The sequence below is a fragment of the Dipodomys merriami genome, unplaced genomic scaffold, assembly GCF_024711535.1.
Source record: "Dipodomys merriami isolate MVZ:Mamm:240054 unplaced genomic scaffold, mDipMer1.0.p SCAF_110, whole genome shotgun sequence".
Classification (NCBI taxonomy): domain Eukaryota; kingdom Metazoa; phylum Chordata; class Mammalia; order Rodentia; family Heteromyidae; genus Dipodomys; species Dipodomys merriami.
Window position 1 is genome coordinate 1,350,260 of NW_027202383.1, and position 23,702 is coordinate 1,373,961.

General features: G+C 55.1%; 1 protein-coding gene across 3 annotated transcripts in view; it reads left to right on the top strand.

Moving 5' to 3' along the window:
• Positions 1-23,702, top strand: part of Hpcal1 (hippocalcin like 1) — a 74,938-nt gene that overhangs the window by 45,142 nt on the left and 6,094 nt on the right. For all 3 annotated transcript variants that reach the window (XM_070015256.1, XM_070015257.1, XM_070015258.1), the window contains exon 2: positions 12,853-12,978. The gene's annotated coding sequence lies outside the window, so the exon portion shown is untranslated. The remainder of the gene's footprint in view (positions 1-12,852; positions 12,979-23,702) is intronic.

The window sequence follows — 23,702 nt, forward strand, 5'->3', positions numbered from 1 at the left end:
GCTTTTCTGTAGCTACTTGGAGGTAAGAGTCTCGTGGACTTTCCTGCCCAGGCTGGCTTTGAACCGTGATCCTTAGATCTCAGCCTTCTGAGTAGCCAGGATGACAGGCGTGAGCCACCAGTGCCCGCCTTGCCCTGTTGATTTTGATAAACGTGGAGGGATGCGTGCCGTGGCCGCCGTGGCCGGTGTAGAGGCCTGGGAACACGTCGCTTCGTGTCCATTCACACTGAGTTTCTATCCATCTCCTATTTCACCAGCTCAGCTCATTTTATTGTCACTTTATCTCTGGGTCCAGTCATTCTGTAGCTGAAGCTAAATGTCAGAAAAGCCCCATCCGGGGACCTGAGCCCCAGTAGGAAGCAGTGCAGCCCCTTGGGCCATGTCGGTTGAGGTGAGGGATGAGAAACCTGTGTGTCTCCTTGGGAGTCAGCTGAGCACCTCCCTCCGCCCCCCCGCCATGCCTCCTTCCAGTTACTCAGCATGCATTGTTTCCCAGCACTGTGTCCAGGGCTGTGGCCCAACACCTGACTTGATTTCCCTGGGAGCTCCCTGGGTAGGGAGGGAAGCAACCAGGGGATGGCCAGGGGACAAGCTCTGTCACCGAGGCAGAGGCACGGCACAGCAGCAGGAGGCTGGCAGGCCCAGCCCGCTGCTTCTCCATCTGCCTGGAAGGTGAGCCGTGCCCCGCCCCCTCCCCATGCTGCCCACTGGATGGCGGCTGCCTGCTGCCTGCGGACGGAACCAGGAGCCTGGGGGTGAGTTATCACCAGCCCAGGCCCCATGGGGCCCAGGAGCGGGCAGTCAGCTTTCCTCTGTCCTGGGCCCTGCTGCTCGCCCCAGCCGGCCTGACCCTTGAACAGGTGGGGGGCGGTGTAGGGGGAGGGGGCAGGCACAGCTAGATCCTGCCTGGGCCCAGGGGTCCCAGGGGTCTGGGAAAACCGGGCCTGGAGGGGAAGAGGCATGCAGGCGGCCTGTTCCCAGCACTGCTCTTCTGCATGAATAAGACATGAGCGGGGAGGGTACGGTGTCATCATTATCGGCTGAATTGATAATAGAAAAATTAAAATTTAAAGTGATCCAAAGTGACGAGTGACAGAAATGTTCCTAGAAACCGGAGATTGGTCTGCCGGCCGGCCCGGCGGGCAGGCGGGTGGCGTTCGGTAGATGCTATCAGACGCCAAGGCCCCAGGAGTGGGCTCTCCATGTTTCATGCTCCTAGCCAAGGATAAGAAAGAAAGGGCCTTCATTCCCAGGGGACGGGGCGGGGAGGGGGGGAAGGGGGTAGTGGGGGCGGGCCTCACCTCCAGTCTCCAGGGACCACCTGTCTCCCAGCCCTTCTGTACTGACAGGCCTCCCCGGAGGGCCATCAGCACCCACACCTACCCCCAGCCTTCCTCATGCCAGAGGAAGCCTAGGCCCACCCTCAGGGCCCTCCTGTTGTCCCCAGGATTCTGCCCTGTGCCCAGTTTTGGGATCTCAGGTCCTTGGAAGCATCTCCTCCGGAAGTGTCCCTTCACCCGCTGCTGTGGCCTGACATTGTAAAGCGGGGAGGGAGGGGTACTTGCACATAGGTATGTGGGGTTCTGGGGGCCTGAACTCTGGCCTTGGTGCTATCCCTGAGCTTTTTAATTCAAGGCTAATGCTCTACTACTTGAACCATGGTGCCACTGCCAGATTTTTGGTGGATAATTGGAGATAAGAAAAGCCCAAGCAGGCTCAGAACTTTGATCCTTAGATCTCAGTCTCCAGAGTAGCTGGAGTTACAGGTGTGAGGCACCTGCCCCTGGCCCCTCTTTTTCTTCTAATAATGGAGACATGGTCTTACTGTATAGTAAGGCCGGCCTCAACCCTGTGATTCTCCTGCCTAAGCCTCCTAAGGCCAGATTGCAGGCATGCACCATCACGCCCAGCACAAAGGTCTAATTTCCTGCCTTGGGCTCTAGGAAAATCCAGCCCAGTCCTATAGTCCCAGGAGCTGAGAGAAACCTGGCCTGAGCCTGCCCAGGCTCCCAGGCAACACTTCCGCTCTCCCACGAGCTCCAAATGCTCCCTGCTCCTTCCTTCCTGAAGAGCATTCCAGATCCTCCCCTCCAGCCCGGCCTGGCTCCTCAGGGCAGGGAGGGGGGGAGGGGGCAGCGTGGCAGGGCCCCAGGGACAACAGACTGTATCAGACAGGTTCATTATAGGAGTTATGTAACAATCAGCCCAAAAGTTGGCAAAAAATAACCGGGTTGAAAAGAGTCACGGGTGGCAGGCTCCTTCACCACTCGGGACCTTGTGGCCCTGTGGCCCGGGGCTGTGTGTTTGCCTTCTTCTTCAGTGTTGGATGCACACGGCGTTGTCCTCTTGGCTGGTTTCTGGGGATTGTAGAGGTGGTCTTTCTCTCGGGTACACACAGGCTGCCCACAAGGAGCACACTGTCCAGCCGAGGTAGGCGTTCATGGTCTGAATATGGGTGTGCGGGTGCCCACTTGCACATGCACACATGCATGCATGCCAGTCAAGGGGCTTGAACTCAGGGCCTTAGCTTTCTGGTTCAAGGCTGCCTCTCTACCACTTGAGCCACAACTCCGCTTCCAGAATTTTGGTGGTTAGTTGGAGATAAGAGTCTGGTGGACTTTCCTTCCCAGGCTGGTTTCGAACCATGACCCTCAGATCTCAGCCTCCTAGGAGAGGATTACAGGCATGAGCCACCAGCGCCTCGCTAAGACTTACTTTCACATGTGGGCACAGCTATCCATCCATTCGGTGCTGTCTGGGCCAGAAACTTGGGCTGGAGCGTGGCTGCTGTCCCCTGGGCCCCTGGGCCATTTATTGATGACAAATGCTCATCATAGAAGATGTGGACAATACAGAAAAGAAATCAGCAACTGTAACCCGCCACCCTGCAATTCGGTGATAACCGCAGCAGCCATCTGGTCTGTTCCTTGTAGACACTGTTTGGTTACAGGGCTGAAGAGGCGGGGAAATGTAATTGTCGTCACAGTGTATATTCATTTCATGTCCCGCATTCTCCATTTACAGCCATACCGTTCCAGTTCCCATGTCATTAAAATTCCCCATATCTATAACTTTTAATGGTAAATCGTAGAAGTGTCCAGACTTGGACATGATTCAGTCCAGCCTCTGCATTGCCCGGAAGGCCACCCTCCCTCCAGGGATAGAGCCAGGAACTGGGACTAGACGCCACCCTAGAGACCACTCTTTAGCCAGCAGCCAGATGCTCAAGGCTGGAACTTTGCCACTTGAGCCACATCTCCTCTTCGGGCTTTTTGCTGGCTAATTGGAAAGAAGAGTCTCATGGACTTTTCTGTCCCTTGCTGCCTTTGAACCTTGCTCTACAGGTCTCAGCCTTCTGAGTAGCTAGGATTACAGGGTGAGCCCCTGGTGCTCAGCCCAAAGACATTTTGAAGAAGAGGGAGGGGTGTCTTGTGGAAATCTCTGGCAGCAGGGGGTGGGTGTGAGGCCCTTGAACAACATGGCTGGACTCGGGTTCATGCACCAGGTTTTCTCCTGGCTGCGGACCAAATACTTGAAATTGCACAGGGCAGTGGTGCAGTCAGGTGACCGCACAGTCCTGTGGCTCTACGTCAGAGCCCTTGAGGGGGTCACCCTCAGGGCTGGACATCTCATGCCCGATGACTTTGTCCTGACCACATCAGTAATGTCATCAGCCGCATTATAACATGTGTCATGCTTACCACAGTGGCCAAGGCTGCAAAGCTGGAGAGCAGCTAGAACTCCAGGGGGAGCCGGGCGTGGTGCGCAGGCTGTAACCCCAGCATTTGGGAGGCTCTGGCAGGGGAATGCAGTTTGAGGCTAAATAATGAGACACTATTACAAAAGACCAAACAAAAGCTGGACACTGGTGGCTCCTGCCTAGAATCCCAGCTACTCAGGAGGCTGAGATTGGAGGATCATGGTTCGCAGTCAGACCATGCAGAAAAGTCTCTGAAACTGTCTCCAACTAACCACCAAAAAGCTGGAAGTGGAGCTGTGGCTCAAGTGGTAGAGCACCAGCCTTGAGTGAAAAAGCCAAATGACAGTGTGAGGCCCTAAGTTCAAGAATCAGTACTTGCACAAAAATATATATAGATAAATAGCCTTGAAATACCTGGAAAATTTCCAGGATCTCTGGCAGATTGACAAGGGGATCCAGACAGAGGAAAGGCAGGCTTGGCACTTTGGTTTGGAGAAAGGCAGACGAGGTGGGCGGCTTGCACGCTCAGCTGCTCCTGCGGGGCCACCGCAGCCCTGGCTGCAGTCAGGGCTGGCTTGGCACCTTGAACTAAGCACCCCCTCGTTGGGAGGGTGTGCCTCCTGACCCAGGTTCTCTGGGGTCTGGGCAGATTTAACGCCTCACTAGAGCTCTGGACACGTGTCACGGTGCAGGTGTAACGGCCCCCAGGGACTGTGTGCCAGGCCGGGTGTACAGCTGCTGGCTGCTCTGCCCATTTTTTCTTTTTCTTTTTTTTCTTTTCGTCCGGTCGTGGGGCCTGAACTCTGGGCCTGGGCGCTGTCCCTCAGCTCTTCAGCTCAAGGCTAGCGCTCTACCACTTGAGCCACAGCGCCACTTCCGGATTTTTTCTTTTTTGCTTATGTGGTGCTCAGGAATCGAACCCAGAGCCTCATGCATGCAAGGCAAGTGCTCTACCGCTGAGCCACCTTCCCAGCCCCTGGCTGCTCTGCCCTTTGCCGCAGTGACTTTGTAATTTTTTAAAAAGTCCAAGCCGGGCGCCGGTGGCTCATGCCTGTCACCCTAGCTACTCAGGAGGCTGAGATCTGAGGATCGCAGTTCAAAACCAGCCCAGGCTGGAAAATCCATGAGACTCTTATCTCCAATAAACAGCTCAAAACCCAGAAGTGACGCTGTGGCTCAAGGTGGTAGAGCGCTAGCCTTGAGCAAAAGAGCTCAGGGACAGCACCCAGACCCTGAGTTCAAGCCCCACGACTGACAAAATGAAAAATAGTGCCTGCTTAGCAAGCATAAAGCCGCGTTTAAACCCCAGTACCACAGAAAACTAACGAACGGAATGAATCCAGCAGTCCTTCTGCAATGTCCTGGCCTTGCTTGGGTTTCAGAGACAGCATTGCCACACCCCAGCTGACCAGAGGGTGTGTGGGCTGGTGGGCCAGCAAGCCACGGGTGTGGCTGAGGGGGGAGGGGCCTGCTGGGGGAGGGGGAGGGCAGGACTTTGTTGTTTGTGCCTGCACTGGCCAGCCTGCCGGAACCAGCCTTGGGCAGCAGGCCCAAGCCTCCAGCTGTGATCTGTTCAGACCCAGGGAGCTGGGCTGACCACAGACGCCACTGACCACCTGTGTCCTCCCAGTGCCTGCCTTCCCTGGCCAGGCGGGCAGCTTCCTGGGGAGTCTCCAGTAGGCTGTGGCTGCTTCCTGCACTGCCCCCACCATATGCCGGACAGAGAGCCCCGAGTCCTTGTGTGTCCCAGCCTTGCCTGGGCTGGCTGAGGCGCCCCCTTCCCCCTTTGTAGAGAGAAGTGACGTCATTTTGGGTGTCCCCTTCAAGAGGGTATGTCTAGATCATAGAATGTGTCCCCCCCCCCCCCCCCGCCCCAAGCTTCGTGTTTGCAGCTGGGTTCTCAGCCTGCAGCTCTGGTTGGGAGGTGGTGGAGCCTTTAAGGGATGGGGCTTGTGGGAGGAAGTGAGGTCACTGGGGCGTGGCGTTGGAGCGGGTTTGGGGACCTTGGCCTCTTCCTCTGCCGTTGCTTCCTGGCTGCCATGAGGGAGACACCCTCGCCTGCCGCGCGCTCCTGACCTGATGCGTGGTGCTGTCACAGGCCCAGAGCGCCAGGACAAGAGACCAGGGACTCAAACCTCCAAAACTGTGAGCCAGAACAGACCTTCCCTCCTCACAAGCTCGCCATCCTGGGCACTGTAACAGAAAGCTGGCCAACACATGTCCTTTGCCACTGGAATCTGAAAATAGTTCCAATCGTTGGGAAAAAGGCAAGTCCAAGAGGCGACCATGGGGGTGGGAGGCACGCGGGTGTCCTCTGAGCTGGACGTCCACACTGACACAGCATCACTGGCCAGTGGACATCCTAGTGGACTTCTCCCCGCTGCCCAGTTCTAGTGACAAGAATGTCTGGCATTGCAAGAGGTGTCAAGGTGACAGCAATCTCTGGTGAAGAAGCGTGAGAGTGTGTACAAGTATGGGAGTGTGCATGTGCGTGCACACACATGACAGCCTTTTTTGCTGGTAGCTCTGGATTGGCATGCTTCCTTTATGGCTGGAATCCTCATCCCCACAACCTTGAAAGTGCATGTCACAGCCCCAGGTGGCCAGATCGCCACCGCGAACCTCCACACACAGGCGCCGGCCGGGCTCAGAGGCCATTTCCTTAGTGACACAGACAAGCCGCTTCCAGAGGAAGAATGGGGGCCGAGGGCAGGAGGCTGGATACCAGCAGGTGTGACTTTGCACAAGTCCCCTCATGGAGGCACAGGGAAGAGGGACAAAGTCCCCAACACCTCTGTACTGCCCAGGAGGGTGGCGTAGTCAGCGTGAAGAATGGGTGTGCCCGGTTCCGTCCCAGCGTCCCGGCACACCCGACCCCCTTCATGAAGCACCCTGTTGGCTTGCAGTGTGCTGGCCAAGGTCCTGTCGCCTTTGACAGTCCCCATGAGTAAGCTGGGCGCTGGTGGTTCATGCCTGTAATCCTTGCTACTCAGGAGGTTGAGACCTGAGGATCCCAGTTCAAAGCCAGCCTGGGTGGGAAAGTACGAGAGCTTCTTATAATCCAATTAATCATCAAAAAAAGAAGGAGGAGGAGGAGGGAGGAGAGAGGGGGGAACTCTGCTGAAGGAACAAAAGATAGAGAAAGGGAAAGAGCTGGGCACTAGCGCTCACACCTGTAATCCTCGCTACCCATGAGGCTGAGATCTGAGGATTGCATTTCAAAGCCAGCTGGACAGGAAAATCTGTGAGACTTTATTTCCAGTTAACCATCAGATATGCCAGAAGTGAAGTTGGGTCAAGGGGTAGAGTGCCAGCCCTGAGCAAAAAACAAAACAAAACAAAACAACTCGAGGGAAGCACCCAGACTCTGACTTCAAGCCCCAGCACTGGCCGCAAAGCAACACAGAAGGTGGAAAAATGGAGCAGCAGAGGAGGCCTTGCTGTGTTCATGTCTGCTGTCTTCCCGGCATCCACGGAGCCCCTCTGCAAGGATGGTCTCTGGGGTGGCTGCGGGATCCCCCTGCTCCCAGCCCCAGCTTCAGATACTCATGGAAATGCAGAATCCAGGGCCGACCTGAGCTTGGGGAGGACAGGGCCGGGCCTGGGACTCTGCATGTGAATGACTGTGGGCTCTACGTGGTTTCCTTGGCCAGACCGGATCCTTGCACAAAATCAGCACCGCTCCTCCACCCCCCCTCCGCCCCCCCCCGCCCCCCTGGGGCTGAGCTGGCCCCCGGCGTGGGCAGGGCCGGCCAGCTGACTGCAGCCAGGCCGAGCCCCGCCAGTGCCTGTGCCCGCCAGCCCAGCCGTCACTAATGGAATTCTTGGCACTTGGGGTGTTGGGGCGCCGCGGCTGCCGCGGGATGGCAGAAGCTGCTCATTTGTGGGCAATGAATAATTTATGTGTCTTTCACACGGCTCAGCCTGTGTCGTGCCGCCGCAGCCCAGCCCCGTGCGCTCTGAAGTTCCTGATTAAGTGGCTTCGGGAGCTGGGAGCTGAAGGTGGTGTAGGCCCTCCATCCATCTGCGCACGGCCCTCACTGCCACCTGTCAGGGCGCCCCTCTGCGTCGGGAGCGTCCTTTCCTCTCTTCCAGGAAGCTGGTTTCCTTCCTTGTCCCTGTCCAGGGCCTGGGTGGGAGGGCAGGCCAGCAATGAGGATGTGAAAACCAACAACAGAGAGCCATAGAGCCAGGCACTGGTGTTCCTGTCTAATCCCAGCCACTCAGGAGGTTGAGGATTGAGGATTGCAGTTGAAAGCCAGCCCAGGCAGGACAGTCTATGAGACTCTTATCTCCAGTTAACCAGCAAAAAAAGCCAGAAGGGGACTAGCCCAGGACCGCCAAGTGACTTACTGGAATTCAGCACCAGCGTGCACTGGGCTTCCTCCGTGTTGAAGGGAGTACTCCGTCTGCCCAGTGAACACCTTGGGCTCTTTGACAATATTGGTGAAGAGTACCAAGCAGTCTCCATCTTTCTTAGAGCCCTGGCCCAGGGTCCTCTGCATTGAGTAGCTGTAGCTGGAGGAGGCTGCCGGGACTGTGTTGATGGCAGGGAGCTATTGTCTCCTGCCCCCTCGTGCAGAAGAAGCCGGCTGGAGCTTAGAGGTGTCAGGTCTTCAGGCCTCAGTTCTCTGTGTCCTGAGGGCCTGTTTCTGTGGGGCCTGGTAATTCTGTAGCGTTCTCTAGTCCAGATATAGCTGTTGTTTTTTGTGTGTTTGTATGCTGGTTCTGGGGCTTGAACTTCGGGCCCGAGCTTTCCCTGAGCTGTTGTGTTCAAGGCTGACATTCCACCACATGAGCCACAGCTCTGCTTTCAGCATTTGGGTAGTTAGCTGGGGATAAGAGTCTCACAAGCCAGGTGCTGGTGGGTCACACCTGTAATCCTAGCTACTCAGAAGACTGAGATCTTAGGATTGTGGTTCAAAACCAGCTTGGGCAGAAAAGTCCCCTGTGAGATTATCTCTAATTAGCCACTCAAAAACTAGAAGTGGCGCTGTGGCTCGTGGTAGAGCACTAGCCTTGAGCAAAAGAGCTCAGGGACAGCTCCCAGGCCCTGAGTTCAAGCCCCACAACTGACCAAAAAGAAAAGTCACAGACTCTCCTGCTTAGGCTGGTTTTTGAACTTCTCAGCTTCTGAGTATAGGATTACAGGCATGAGCCACCTGCCCCGGCCTAGCCCCGTCTGTGTAGGTAAGCGTGTAGCCTAGGGGTCTCGTGTGAACCTAGCTTCCCTGTGTCCTCTGGGCTTCTGAGGCCTGTGCGGGCCACAGCGTCTTCGCTGTCCTGAGCTGAGCCATGGAAAACGGCCTCCGTGATGCAGAAGGTGGCAGGGGCCGTGATACCCGGGGCCTGGTGGAATGAGTCATTTCCACTCACCTCAGCACAACCACAATCCAGAAAAACCCAGCTGTCCTTTGGCTTCAGGCCCACGCTGTGTCTCTCCCTGCAGGACTTTGCTTCCTCGCTAAGCTGGATTTCGAATATTAAGGCCGTCCGTCATTTCTGCAGCGCACACACGCCCTGTGCCAGCACGCAGCCGGGCTGCTTCCGGTTTCCCACAGGTCTTGGTGGCAGCCAGGGGTGGGAAGTCCAGGCCTGGCCAGGCCACGCCCAACGTGAAAAGACTTTTCTAGGTGTTTTCCCCCAGGGCTGGCTGGCCAAGATGACAGGCTCCACAGCCTCCTGGGCCACCGTGAGGACCTGGCCCAGTGCTCGCCCCAAGACCAGAACTCGCTGGGTCTTCGGTGTCCTGGCCCACACCGGCCCTTTCCAGGAGGAAGCTGAGCCTTTCCTCCAGGCTGACTCCTCAGCAGGTTTCTTTTGTTTGGGGGTGCCTGGGGCTTGAACTCAGAGCCCAGCTGCTGCTCCCTAGCTTTTTCCACTCGAGGCTAGCACTCTACTACTTCTTGAGCCACAGCTCTACTCCTGGCTTTTTGGTGGTTAATTGGAGGTACGAATCTCATGCTCTTTCCCTCCCCAGGCTGGCTTTGAGCCTTGATCCTCGGAGTTCAGCTTCCGAGCAGCTGGGATTACAGGTGTGAGCCACCTGCGCCCAGCAGATCCCCTCCTCAGCATCATTTTGAGTTAACTCTGTGCACGGCGTTGGACGAGGCCCACACAGCGCTCTGGCTCTCTGGCATGCGCAGTGCAGTGCTTCAGCACTGTTCCTTGAAAAGCTCCTCTCTCCCCTTGGAAAGCCACGAGACCCTTAAAAGTCAGTTCACCGCAAATGTGGCTTTATTTACAGATATGCGGTTCTGTTTGTTCTATACTGCTGGTCCTTGCACCAGTACCACACCATCCTGATTATCATTACCAAAGGTACACTTTGAAATGAGGAGTTGCAAGTCCTTTGTTTTTTTGTTTTTTTTTTTTCCTTTCCAGAATTGTTCTGGCTATTCAGGCCACTTTGCAATTCCATGTAATTTTTTTTTAATCAACATTTCAGTTTGTATCTAAGAAGTAAGCTGGAGCCAGGCACTGGTGGCTCACACCTGTAATCCTAGCTACTCAGGAGACTGAGATCTGAGGATCTTGTTTCAAAGCCAGGCTGGGCAGAAAAGTCCATGAGACTCTTATCTCCAATTACTCTCCAGAAGACCGGAAGTGGTGCTGTGGCTCAAGTGGTAGAGCCCTAGCCTTTAGCTGAAGAGCTCAGAGACAGTGCCCAGCCCAGAGTTCAAGCCCCACTACTGACAAAAAAATAAAAAAATAAGCTGGGCTTCTGTTGAGAATTGTGTTGAATCTGCATCAGTCTGAGAAGTTGTAGCAACTTAATAATGACTTGTAATCCAATTATGATTTGTGGAATTATAAAATCTGCTGTAGATTTGTCTTCTGATTTATAAGGATGGAGTTTGTTCCAGTTATTTAGAGCTGCTTTGATTCCTTTCAGTGCTGTTTTGTAGTTTTTAGATTAGGACTTTTGCATTTCATTCATTAGATTTATTCTGTAGGATTTTAGTCTTTTATTGCTATTAATCTGGAATTATTTTCTCAATTTTTTTGACTTGCGAGTATATTTGTGTGTGTGCACGTGTGCATGTATGTTAGTACAGGGGCTTGAACTCAGAGTCCCATGCTCTCCTTTGGCTTTTTCACTCACAGCTGGTGTTCTACTACTGAACCACACCTCCTGTCCAGCTTTTCGCTTTTGAACTAGAGATAGAGTCTGCAAACTTTTCTGTCCTGGCTGATTTTAAACCTTGCTCCTCAGTTCCCAGTGTCCTGAGTGGCCAGGATTACAGGTGTGAGCCACCAGCGCCTGACTCTGAGTCACAGAGTATAGAAATACAATAGTTCTGAAAGCTCTTTAGTTAGATGCCTTAGGACTTGCTATATATAAAGTATGAAATAAGAAAATAGAGAAGATTCTTTTCACTATAGATGTCATCTATTTATTCTGTCCTAATTACTCTAGCTAGCATACTTTATTTTTTTGTGCAAGTGCTGGGGCTTGAACTCTTACTTGGTTTTTCCACCTAAGGCTGGTGCTCTACCATTTGAGCCGTAGCTCTACTGCCCTCTTTTTTTGGTGGTTCATTGGAGATAAGACTCTCAGTCTTTTCTGCCACGGCTGACTTTGAACTGTGATCCTCAGACCTGGATTGCAGGCCTGGCCTTTGGGATCATTTTAAATAGGAAATCACAAGAGCAAGCCAGCCAGGGCAGGCGCACACCCCCTCTCTGCTCTTCTCCCTCTGGCTGTCCCTGAGTGGCCCCGGGCCACCCTGCCAGGAGCTGGAGTGCCCGGGGGTCAGGACTACTTCCTTGATAACTGGAAATGAGGTGGCCAAGGGCCGGCGTGGGGTGTCAGGCAGGGGGTTCACGGGACGGGTTCACGGGTCCCATCACCTCCCCGGGGCTTTTGTCTTCTTCGCCTCTGTCTCCCTGCCCAGCCTGCTGGGCACATTCAGTGATTCTCGATGTATCACCCAGGCCTCTGCCTTGGGCTCTTCTGGAAGGAGACAGGCACGCCAATTGTCTTGTAAGACAGTCCCAGCCACCAGCCAGAACCCAGCCTGATCACTCCCACACGATGGCTCTGCTTGCTCCCTCATGCTGTCTCCTGCCGTGGCTGTCACCTTTCTCTGCCACCGAAAAGCTGGTGGCTGGTGGCTGGCGGTCCCGTGGCTCAGTGCTAGAGCAAATTTGCAATTCAAGAGAAGGGAGCTCCCAGGGAGCCCCGGAGGCGCTGGGGCAGGGAGCGCTGCCAGGGGTGTCCCCCGCGCCCGGCCCCAGCCTGGCGCCTCGCCCTGCCTGTGTGCAGGCGGACGCTGGCCGTGCCGAGGTCAGCGGGTGTGCCCGGGGAAGCAGGAGCAGAGGCAGGGAGGAGCCAGGAGCCAGGAGCTTCCCTCGGCCCACCTAGCTCCCAGCACCTCCCCGAAGCCGGCACGGCTGCCAGAGGCACAGGGACAGCCCCGATAGAAAATGGGATGCAAGCCGGGCGCCGGTGGCTCACGCCTGCCATCCTAGCCACCCAGGAGGCTGAGATCTGAGGATCACCGTTCAAAGCCAGCCTGGGCAGGAAAGGCTGTGAGACTCTTACCTCCAATAAACCTCCAGAAAACCGGAAGTGGCGCTATGGCTCAAGTGGTAGAGTGAGCTGAAGGGCTGAGGGACAGCGCCCAGGCCCAGAGTTCAAGCCCCAAGACTGACAAAAAAAGAAAAGAAAAAGAACCTGTGATACAGGCTGTCCCCTGAAGCCGGGGGGGGGGGGGGGTGGGGAGTGGCGCTGGACAGCCGGACAGGGGCCTGTGGCGTTCATGGTGTGGGGTGGTGAATCACAGTCAGGGTGTGGGTCACGGTGACCCTGACACTGGTGGTGAGCGCGGCGTGCGTGGGGCACTCGGGGGGAGTGTGGCACTCGGGGTGGGTGTGGTAGCACCCATAGTGAGTGGGGGCTCGGCTGGGCAATGTGGCCCTCGAGGAAGAGTCCAGGCGTGAGGAGGACCCCCCCCTCGTAGTGCCAATTGAGAAGCAGCCGCGGAGGGGCCGGAAGGGGCTGGGGGGCAGCGTTCCTTCAGATGGCTAGTGTCTCACCAGGCGTCTGCTGGCGTGGCCCACACTTTGCCTCCTGATGGGCACAGGGGAAGCGAGTGCAGAGGAAGGCGTGGGCACGGCATCCCTCATGACCCGCTCTTCTCTTCCAGGGGCATGATCTAGCTGCCATCAGCCGCGCATCCACCCCTACCGACCCAGCCCGGCCCCTGCTCTGCACATCCACCCCTACCGACCCGGCCCCACCCCTACTCCGTCTGACCTCCGCTCCGCCCCAGGTGAGTGAGCACGAGGCCTTGGTGCAGGGCTGGCTTTGGGATGTGTTGTGACCCTCAATACCTAAGCCCTGACAGACTCCATGTGCAGATTTTCAGCCCAGAACGAATCACTGAGAACACAGCCGGCATTGGACAGGTATTGCCAGTGGGTTATTCCTGAAGTCTCGGGGGGTCTCCGGGAAGTGGGTTTTCACCTAAGTGGGCTGTCTGACTTAGAAAAGCCGCTGGAGGATTCGAAGACAAGGAAGCGGACCCTCAGAGGGCACCCAGGACCCCACTTTGGGCCACTGCAGAGGTTGGAGGTCCCTCCCTTGTGACTTCCTTCCTTCCTTCCCTTCTCCCTCCCATCACACAATGACTGCACTTCCTGTGCTTGGCTTGTGTACTAATTGGTTTGGGGCTCATTCGTGGCTGCGCCTGGTGTAAGTGGATTCCAGCCCCGTGTCCTTGGGGAGAAGGGTCAGGAGGGGAGTGGGCGGGCCCAGAAGCGACAGGGCGCCCGTCCGCTGGTACATCTTGGCATTACTGCCTCCCTTCTTCACCGTGAACACCATGCCCGATTGGGCAGTCAGGGGAGAAAAGAAGGGGTTCATGTGGCCAGCCTGGGAGCGCTGTGAATTCACAGTGCGAGTTCACGGAGCAGCGGTGGGTGTGTGTGCTGACCAGCGCTCTTGTGCGGGTGCGTGTGTGGGCCCCAGCACTCCCTGCACTGTCTGTGGCTCGCGTTGTCTGAGTGCAGGAATAGAAATGGCGAGAGGCCACGTGAGCACTGTAGTGAAGCTCATGGCCACGGCGGCCACGGCTGCCCAGGGCAGTGGCACCTCCCACTCCTGGGCTCCAGCGGCACTTGCTGTGAGGTTGATGCTTAGGGGGGGTGACTTCCTGCTTTGATTTCTTCCCAAAGACACAGGAGTCAGATAGCAATGGGATGCTTCCGGGGGGGTCGGGGGAGAAGGGCACTGTGTCCAAGTTTATCAAAACAAGAGAAAGTTTCTGGACTGTGGGAAGAGACTCCTGGCTTGGCTTCCTATGACCGGCCAGGGCTGAGCCTCTGGGTCTGTGCCCCACACAGCACCTCACAGGTTTGCCCTTGTCAGAGCGCAGGTTTGGCAGGTTTGTCCTGGTCCTGTCAGCCTGTTAAACCCCCCCCCCCCAGACACCACAGAGAAGGGGTAGATGGGGATTGAAGCCATCCTGTCCATGTAAACCTTACTGTGCCCTTTCTTCTCATGGATAGTCACTTCTACCCAACACCTATTAGAATGTGGCCAAACCTCATTCAGTGGGGGCCGTGGATTCAAAACTTGGCCACAGTTCATGTTGGTAGGGGTGTGTGCGGTCCATGAACTGAGAATGCTTCCATCACTCTAGCAGAGACCTGGCAGAAGTTCAGCTTTCTGCCATTGATGGGGAAAAGAGCAAAGCGGTAGTTCCGGCTGACACTAGTTTCTAGGGACAGGAGCAAAGCAAATTCCTAGGTTGGATGATACCTGTTGTTCTTTGTTCTTTCCACTTTTCCTCTCTATGCCTTACATTTGTTCATTGTTATAAATATGATCTTCAAGAATCAACTGGAGGGCTGGGAATGTGGCCTAGTGGTAGAGTGCTTGCCTAGCATGCATGAAGCCCTGGGTTCCATTCCTCAGTACTACATACACAGAAAAAGCCAGAAGTGGTGCTGTGGCTCAAGTGGTAGATTGTTAGCCTTGAACAAAAGAAGCTCAGAGACAATGCCCAGGTCCTGAGTTCAGGCCCCAGGACTGGCAAAAAGAATTATTGGAGGGGCTGGGAAGGTAGCTCAGTAGTAGAGTGCTCACATTGCATGTATGAGGTCCTGGGTTTGATTCCTCAGCACCATATAAGCAGAAAAAGCCAGAAGTGGCACTGTGGTTCAGGTGGTAGAGCACTAGAGTTGAGCTTGAAGAGCTGAGGGACAGCGCCCAGGTCCAGAGTTCAGGCCCCACGACCGACCGAAAAAAAAAAAAGAATTACTGGAGTCACAATGATAGGCATGAAGATGAAAAATCATCTCAGCAAGGTAAAATTCACTTCTGCAGGAAGCTGCACCATCAGCTAAAAACCTGGCAAGCAAATACACAGAGCAGGCAAGCAGCTCCCCTATTTTTCCCTAACACAGCAGGCCCCGCCCCTCTGCTCTGATTGGCTGAGCTCAGGTTCACAGTCTGCTCATGATTGGCTAGTTTGAATAAAAATGTATTTACATAAGGTGTTTACAAGCCATCTCAACATACACCCTCCGCTATTTCTTGGAACAGTCTGGGATGTGTTGTAATTTCACCTTGCCAAGAAACCAGTTGAAGACAAAACCTTACATTTCAAAAACCCTTCCTCACACCAAAGCAGTTCCTCTTCTCCTTAATAAGAGCCAAGCCACCAGGCCAAAGCAGAAACTTTTAGGCAACACATCTTGATAGAAAGGACAGTTCTTCCTTCCATTCATTTCATTTTGTTCTTTACTGTTCTAGACTGTTCCGCGTTGTTCATGTCTGTTCTATTTTGTATGGTTCACATTCTATATTGGAGTCTGTTCTTTGCCTGTTGAGGGGTCTAAAGAGATAATGGGCTCAGAAGTGTGCCTCGCAACGAGGCACTTGCTGATCTACAAAGCCCAGCTGCTGTGCGGGGCCCCTGCGCCCCAGGAGGAGAACCCGAGCTTGGCTGTGTCTGCACCGTTAAGTCGCACAGTACTTTTCCATTCCCTCTTGTGGGCAGCATGCTGGATTTCCCTGGGGACCCCTCCCTGTGCCAGCGAGCAGTTTTCACTTCCGAGGCCTCCCGCCGGCTCTGCGGAGCTGGGCACAGGGTGCGCTCCTCCACGGCAGGCCCCAGGTGGCTCTGATCAGGTGCAGGTCCTCTGCAGGCCTGCAGGCCGCATGCACCCCTGGCGGCCCACACCTGTGAGAACAGTCAGCGAGTGAATTGACGGGATGACGGGAATGTGGCCCATGTTATTTTCTCCAGGGATTAGAGCTCCAGGCCTGAAATCCCAGCTGTTCCATCCCTGGCTGGCCGGGAAGGGCCAGGTGCCAGAAAGAACCATCGAGCAGTAATGGGGCCAGGCTCATGTGTGCTGTGTGTTGGTGCATGTCTGTACAGATGTGCGTACGATAGGAGGGAGGTGTAGTGTATGCGTAGTTTGTGCTGTGGTATATGGTGTGTGTGTCTGGTATGGGTGTGTCCGGCGCGCGTGGGGGGGTGGGTTTGGGAAATGGATGTTTGTAGATAGAGTTGTGCACGTGATGTGTGTGGTATCGGTGGGTGTCCATACACATTCAGGTTCTGTCCGGTCCATCTCAGATCTGCCTTCAGTTTTTCCTTAGCAGGAGCTGCTGCTAGGTAATTCTCAATGTCCTTTTAGTGTCTGAAGATTCTCTGTCCTTCCTGAAAAGGGCCCAAACCAGGCAGCAGCCACAGACGCCCCCCACACTCCACGCACCGTGAGAGAAGGGACTTTTGTCATCAAACGCGTGGTCCCAGGCCACCTGGCACCACAAGCAGCTGCTTCCCCTCACGCCCGCCGCTGGGACACTGAGCTCCTTCCGCTCCACTCATTTTCACTTTAACACTGAAGCTTGAACTCAGGGCCTCCTGCTCTCGCTGGGCTTTTCCATTCATAGCTACTGTTCTAGCCTTTGAGCCACATTGTCACTTCTGGCTTTTTGCTGTTACTTGGAAATAAGAGTTTCTTAGCTCTGTCTGCTGAGGCAGATCACAATCCTCCGACCTCAGCCTCTCGGGTAGCCAGGACTACAGGTGTGAGCCACTAGCGCCTAGCTGAGGACTTTTTTGTTTTGTTTTGTGCCAGTCCTCCTAGGGTTTTAACCCAGGGCCTGGGCACTGTCCCTAAGCCTTTTTGCTCAAGGCTAGCGCTCTATCACTTGAATCACAGCTCCGCTTCCAGCTTTTTTGGGGGGTGGTTAACTGGAGATAAGAGTCTCATGGACTTTGCTGTCCAGGCTGCCAGGCTGGCTCAAACTGCAATCCTCAGATCTCAGCCTCCTGAGTCGCTAGGATGACAGGTGTCAGCCACTGGCACCTGACTTGCAGGTTCCTTTTCCAGAGGGCCACGCAGAGGTCTGGAATGGCGAGAGCAGGTTAGGAGCTCCAGCACAGCCACGTGACTCAGGCCCTGCTCAAACCCCAGGACGGCGGCCTGTGCTCAGCCAGTGTCTGGTGCCTGCTCTGGCTGGACGCACAGAGCCAGGCAGCCTTGAGTTCGCTCCTCTCTGGGAAGAGGCTGTGGCTCACATCCTGACTGAGCATCTTAGTGCCGCCGAGACAACTGGCCGCACATGCCGGTTGTCCCACCCAGGTGAGGGTTGGCCAGGACTCCACACAGCCAGCACCAGAGCCCCAGGAAGCTGCTCCAGCACCTGGAGCCAGAATCACAGCCAGGCCAAGCCAGGGCTGCCTGCCCTGAGCGTCCCGACCTCCACCCACAAGCTGCAGCCTTCTGTGGCCTCTAGTTCCCTTCAGAGAAGGGAGAAACCCAGAGGTTTCCTTCCTCCCTGTGTCCGGGCACAGGGCCCCCAGGAACAAGAAGCTGGGTGCTAGCTGGGTGCCGGTGGCTCACGCCTGTAATTCTAGCTACTCAGGAGGCTGAGATCTGAGAATCACGGTTCAAAGCCAGCCTGGGCAGGAAAGGCTGTGAGATGCTTATCTCCAATAAACGACCAGAAAAACAGAAGTGGCTCAAGTGGTAGAGCACTAGCCTTGAGCTGAAGAGCTGAAGGACAGCGCTCAAGCCCAGAGTTCAAGCTCCATGCTGGAGTGGGATCTGCATTCAGTTCACATATGCGTCCCCAGCCAGGAGGAAGTGTGAAGAGGGACCCGAGCGGGAGGCGGTTGTGACTTGAGATGAGGTCCTAGAAGAGGCTTCCCCAGAAAGCCTTTCAAGAAGCACGAATGCTTGAGGGACTGAGCCTCAAGACCTGTGGGACCGCCTGACCAGGAAGGAAAGGAAGGAAGGAAGGAAGAAAGGAAGGAAGGAAGGAAGGAAGGAAGGAAGCAAGGAAGCAAGGAAGGAAGGGAGGGAGGGGAAGGGAAGAAGGGAAGGAAGGAAGGGAAGGAAGGGAGGGAGGAAGGAAGGAAGGAAGGAAGCAAGGAAGGAAGGAAGGAAGGAAGGGAGGGGAAGGGAAGAAGGGAAGGAAGGAAGGAAGGAGAAGGAAGGAAGTGAAGGAAGGGAGGGAGGAAGGAAGGAAGGAAGGAAGGAAAGGAGGGAGGAAGGAAGGAAGGAAGGAAGGAAGGGCAGAGAAGTGGAGGGAACACAAATGCAAAGGCCCTGGGGTTGGAACCTGCTGCTCAGGGTGTCCTAGGGTAAATGAAGCATTCTCTTCATTCAAGACATAATGGAGGGAAAAGATAAATGATGTCACAAAAATGGACGTCACCATAGAAATAAATGAAGAATAGTGTTGGACTGCCAAGGCACGGACCATGGTAGCAGGTCTGGAAATGTATCTTGGGGAAGTAGCGTTTGTGCTGGCGCATGGATAGAAGCTCGCTGCAGGACTGAAGGGATCTGACCATGGATGAACCTGTGTTTGCTGAGGCACAGGGTGTCCCAAGGGAATTTTCTCCGTGTGTGTGTGTGTGTGTGTGTGTGTGTGTGTGTGTGTGTGCGTGCGTGCGTGCGTGCGTGCGTGCGTGCGTGCGTGCGTGCGTGTGTGTGTGTGTGTGTGTCCCACCTCAGGGCAGTTCAGCTCGGAGAGGGGAGGGAGGTGGTGGACGAGGGCGGGGAGGGGATTCTGGGCCGTGCCTGGCTGTCTCCACCCTGTCTTGTATTCTTGGAGGCTTTGGGGCATCACGAGGCAGGGATAGAGCTACTGGAGATGAGCACAAGGCCAGGAAGGTTTCACAAGAGCCAGTCCAGCTGGGCGCTGGTGGCGCACACTTATAATCCTAGCTACTCAGGAGGCTGAGATGTAAGGATCACGGTTCAAAGCCAGCAGCTGTGAAACTCTTACATCCATTACCAAAAAAGCCAGAAGTGGAGCTGTGGCTCAAGTGATAGAGCACCAGCCTTGAGCAAAAAAGCTCAGAGACAGGGTCCAGGCCCTGAGTTCAAGCCCCAGGACGGGCACAAAAACAGGAACAAGTCCAGCCTGCAGCCACATGTTCTTCAGCAGCTCTGAGGACCAGAAACCTGAATGGTCCAGCCTCCCTTCCCCAGGATGACTGGGCACTGGCTGAGCTTGCTCTGGAGAGGTGGGGTAGCCACTGTGGCTGACGCCCCTCCCCACACCTTGGCAGGCCTCAGGCCTCAGATCTATTACTATTGACCTCTTGTAGAGGCCCAAAGTGCCCTGCATCTGGAAATAGAAACTCACAGGCATTGTGAAATACAAACACTTTATCTTTTACTCAAGTGACTAAGGGATAGTACAAGTAGAAGACACCACAGAGTGCTAATGAACTTGAAAAGAGTTCCTGTTTGGTGGCTCCAGTTTCAGCCACTTAATACTCTACCTCTGCCCAGCTCATCCAGTAGAGATATACCAACACAGATATAATAACACATGCATATGGGATTTTCTTTTCCCTGTTCAGGGGCTTGAACTCTGGGCCCGGGTGCTGTCCCTGAACTTCTCTTGCTCAATGCTAGGCTCTACCACTTCAGCCACAGCTCTACTTCTGGCTTTTTTGGGGGGAGATTAATGGGAGCTAAGAGTCTCAGGGACTTTCCTGCCCGGGCTGGCTTTGGATGCGATCCTCAGATCTCAGCCTTCTAAGTAGCTAGGATTCCAGGCTCCAGCTACCGGCATTCGGTGTCTATGAGCTCTTAACTTTTTTTCTCCAGTCACACTAAAAAAGTAAGAGGCAAAAGGTACAATTAATGTTAACAACATGATTTAACCCACTGCATCCCAAAGGGAACCATTTATTATTGTACATGTAACCAAGGTAGAAAGTTTTCATGAGATTCCACAATGTCTGTGTTATGCGAAGGACACATAGGAGTTCAGACTAGCCACCTTTTCAGGGCTCAGGAACTGGTGGTTTGCCCTATGGAACAAAACAGCCTTAGATTATGGATAGGGAAACTGAGGCACCATCCTGGCTGTGGCAGAGTAGGGTTGGAGGTGTGTCAGAGCTTAGGCCTGGAGAGCATGCTCTCCTGTGCCCTCTAGTGTCTCCCTGATCACATGGCAGCCTGCGTGGCCCCAGATGCATCTCCACTTACCTACCTGCAGCCTCCCTCCCACCAACCGCACTGGTACCTAGTTCCTGGAAACCCCTTGGACAGAACTGAGTTCTTTCCTGGGAGAATTGCACTAGGGCCTGGGCTGTTGGAGGAAAGAAAGAGACAGGTTTGCGTTCTTTGGGGGGAAATACAGTCCATCCTAGGGCAGGCATTTAACCCAGGAAGCGTGTATCTTAGCCAGAGAAGGAGCTAAGATGGGCTAAACGCATCCTAGCTCCTGCCTCCAGGTCCCCATGTTCACAAACCCAGATTCACACAGATCAATGCTCCCACCTCATCCTGAGCCCTGGTCTTCGTGAGGTCTGGGTGTCCCCTGTCCCCCCTCATCTCCCTTCCAAGTGTGTGAGTGTGGCGGTCTTCTGAGCCTTGGAGCTGACCCGTGGAGCAGTGGGCCAGGCCCAGGGCCATTGCGGCCTCAGCCAGCGGCAGCTACAACTCTGCCATTAGTAAGGCTTTCATTTGCCGGCAGGGCAGTATCGACTCTGGGGGTCCCTGGCTGTGTGTTTATTTTTCCTTTTCTTTACAATTTAGCACATTAAGAATAATAACTGAGTAGCTGAGACTCGGAGAGATGCTTCTAAGAGCCGCATTAACGCCCTCCCCGCCCCAGAGTTCACGCGCAGCCTGGTCCTTAATGGGCTGCGAAGCCTGCGGCCTTTCAGAGCCCCTTGACGCTGAGAAGGAAGCGGGTGCCCCTCACCCCCAAGAAGAAAGCCACACTGATCAATGAAGCTGGCACCGTGGCTTCGCGTCACCCCAGAAAAGCTTGCTTCTGGTCATCCATCTTCCCAAACAGCTGAGTGTCAATAAGACTGGCTCATGTGCTCAATTAATAATGGGGTCATAGTCGCAGCTCTGCCTCTCCTGCCTTCCTTGCTGCTGCCTGGGAGCCTCCAGGGGAGCCCAGATAAGGCCCTTTGCATGTGACATTTCACAGGGCCTTTGTGACTTGCCTGCCCAGGGACCGCGCCTGAGGCAAATGCTTTATTTGGCATTTGTAGGCTCCATCCTGACATCTGTATAAGTTACTATAGGAAGGCCTCACCACACTGTCCTGACAGCTCAGCAGGGGCAGAGGCCAGCTGACAACCCCGGGGGCACAGGCACAGGTGGAGGCCACCCCTGCCCTACAGTCACCCGTCCTGGCATCCTCACCCGCACCCTGCTGCAGACCGGCCCCGGCCTCCCCAAAGCCTTGGTCTTTTGCCTTGAGATAGGATGGTGCTGCCCGCTCTCGGCCGCACCTTGTGGGACCCCGTCCAGGTCTGGATCTCCTTGTCCCGCCCTCCCTGGGCGTGGCCTGGGAGGGTCAGCCACCAGCAGGCTTTGAGACCCTCTTGCCCTCCATCAGTTTTTGTTTGTTTATTTTACTTTTGTTTTGTCACGATGCTGGGATTGGGGTGGACTCAGGGCCTGGGCACTGTCCTGAGCTTTTTTGCTCAAGATGCTCTAACCACTTGAGCCAGAGGTTCACTGCCAGCTGTTCGGTGGTAATTGGAGATGAGAGTCTCACAGATTCCTGCCCAGGCTGACTTCAATCCAGGATGAGGATCACCCGTAGCTGGGATTATAGGTGCGAACCAGCAGCACCCTGCTTGTCCTGCAGTTTTTGCTTTTGTTTTTGTTGGTTGTGGGGCTTGAACTCAGGGCCTGGGCACTGTCCCTGAGCTCTTTTGCTCAAGATAAATGCTGTACCACTTGAGCCACAGCTCTACTTCCGGTTTCCTGGAGGTTAATTGGAGATAGGAGTCTCATGGACTTTCCTGCCCAGACTGGCTTCTAACCTCCTGAATAGCTAAGATTACAGGCGTGAGCTGTTGGATAGCTGGTGGTTTGACTCTAATTGCCATCTTCCTAGAAACCCAGGGAAGAATGGCGCATCGGGAGTCCTGCTTCTTGTCTTCTCTTTTTGTTTTTGCCCGTACCAGAGTTTGAACTCGGGGCCTCAGACTTGATCGTTGAGTCATTCCTCTAGCTCAGCTTTTGGCCAGTTAGTTGGCAGTGGGTTCACTGGGACTTTTCTGCTGGGCTGGCTTTGATCCTCTGGATCTCAGTCTCCCGGGGAGCTAGGGTTCCAGGTGGGAGTCCCTGGCGCGCAGCCCTACCCAGGTCACATCACCTTTATCCTTCGTTCTGTGCACGTCTGCGCCACAGCAGCCTGGATACCTGCAAAGCCTACTCCCTCAGAGGATCAGTGCTGGGAAGTGCTGAGTACTCTTTCCCTCCATCCTCACCGCTGCCGTGTCCCCTCTACCCTCACCCCTGCCATGTCCCCCTCCTCCCCTCCATCCTCACCCCTGCCATGTCCCCCTCCTCCCCTCCATCCTCACCCCTGCCATGTCCCTCCACCTCTCCATCCTCACCTCTGCCGTGCCCCTCCCCCCTCCATCCTCACCCCTGCCATGTCCCCCTCCTCCCCTCCATCCTCACCCCTGCCATGACCCCTCCACCTCTCCATCCTCACCTCTGCCGTGTCCTCCTCCACCTCTCTATCCTCACCCCTGCCATCCCCCTCCACCCCACAATCTTCTCCCTGCTCCCTATTCTCACCCTGCCCTGCCCACCTCCACCCTACTCTGTGGAGTCCCAACACTATCTTGTTTCATGCAGATTGTGAGGGGCGCTCCCCCACCCAGACGCCCTTTTAGAAGTCACCTCGCGGGGGTTGGGAAGGTGGCTCAGTGGTAGAGCGCTTGCCTTGCATGCCTGAGGCCCTGGGTTCAATTCCTCAGCACCACATAAGCAAAAAGAAAAAAGCCGGAAGTGTCGCTGTGGCTCAAGTGGCAGAGCGTTGGCCTTGAGCTGAAGAACTGAGGGACAGCGCCCAGGCCCAGATTCAAGCCCCATGACCGGACCAAAAAAAAAAAAAAAAGTAGTCACCTCGCATTCAGCCCCACCCCCCTCAGCTGCTTTCCTCCAGCCCCCCAGTTCCACCCCACCCTGGGGCCCTGGGCGTGTGTGCTCTGTTGGGGTTCTTTGGGCCAGCCCTTCCGCGTGTGCCCCTGGCTGCAGCTGGTGAGTTGGCCCGCAGGCTGCGCGTTCACAGCTGGCCACAGGCTGCACGTTCACAGCTGGCTGTAGCTGCCATGGAGACTTCCTGCCAAACTCAGCCCCCACGGGAAACAGTCAGGTCATGTGGAGATTGTCTGGTAGAATCAACCTGTTGAAGACTTTGATGAGGGGCTGGGAAGGTGGCTCAGTGGGAGAGCGCTTGCCTTGCATGCATGAGGCCCTGGGTTCAATTCCTCAGTACCACATAAGCAGAAAAAGCCAGAAGTGGCTCTGTGGCTCAAGTGGTAGAGCTCTATCCTTGAGCAAGAAGAAGCTCAGGGACAGTGCCCAGGCCAAGCCCCAGGACTGGCAAAAAAAAAAAAAAAAAAAAACTCAAAAAGAAATCATACAGATAAGCAGAAACAATCCAGAAAGCAGGTGTAACAAAACCATAAAAGCTGAAGGTGAATAAAGGAGGGGAAGCGCCAGCAACGGGGAGGGGCGCGGC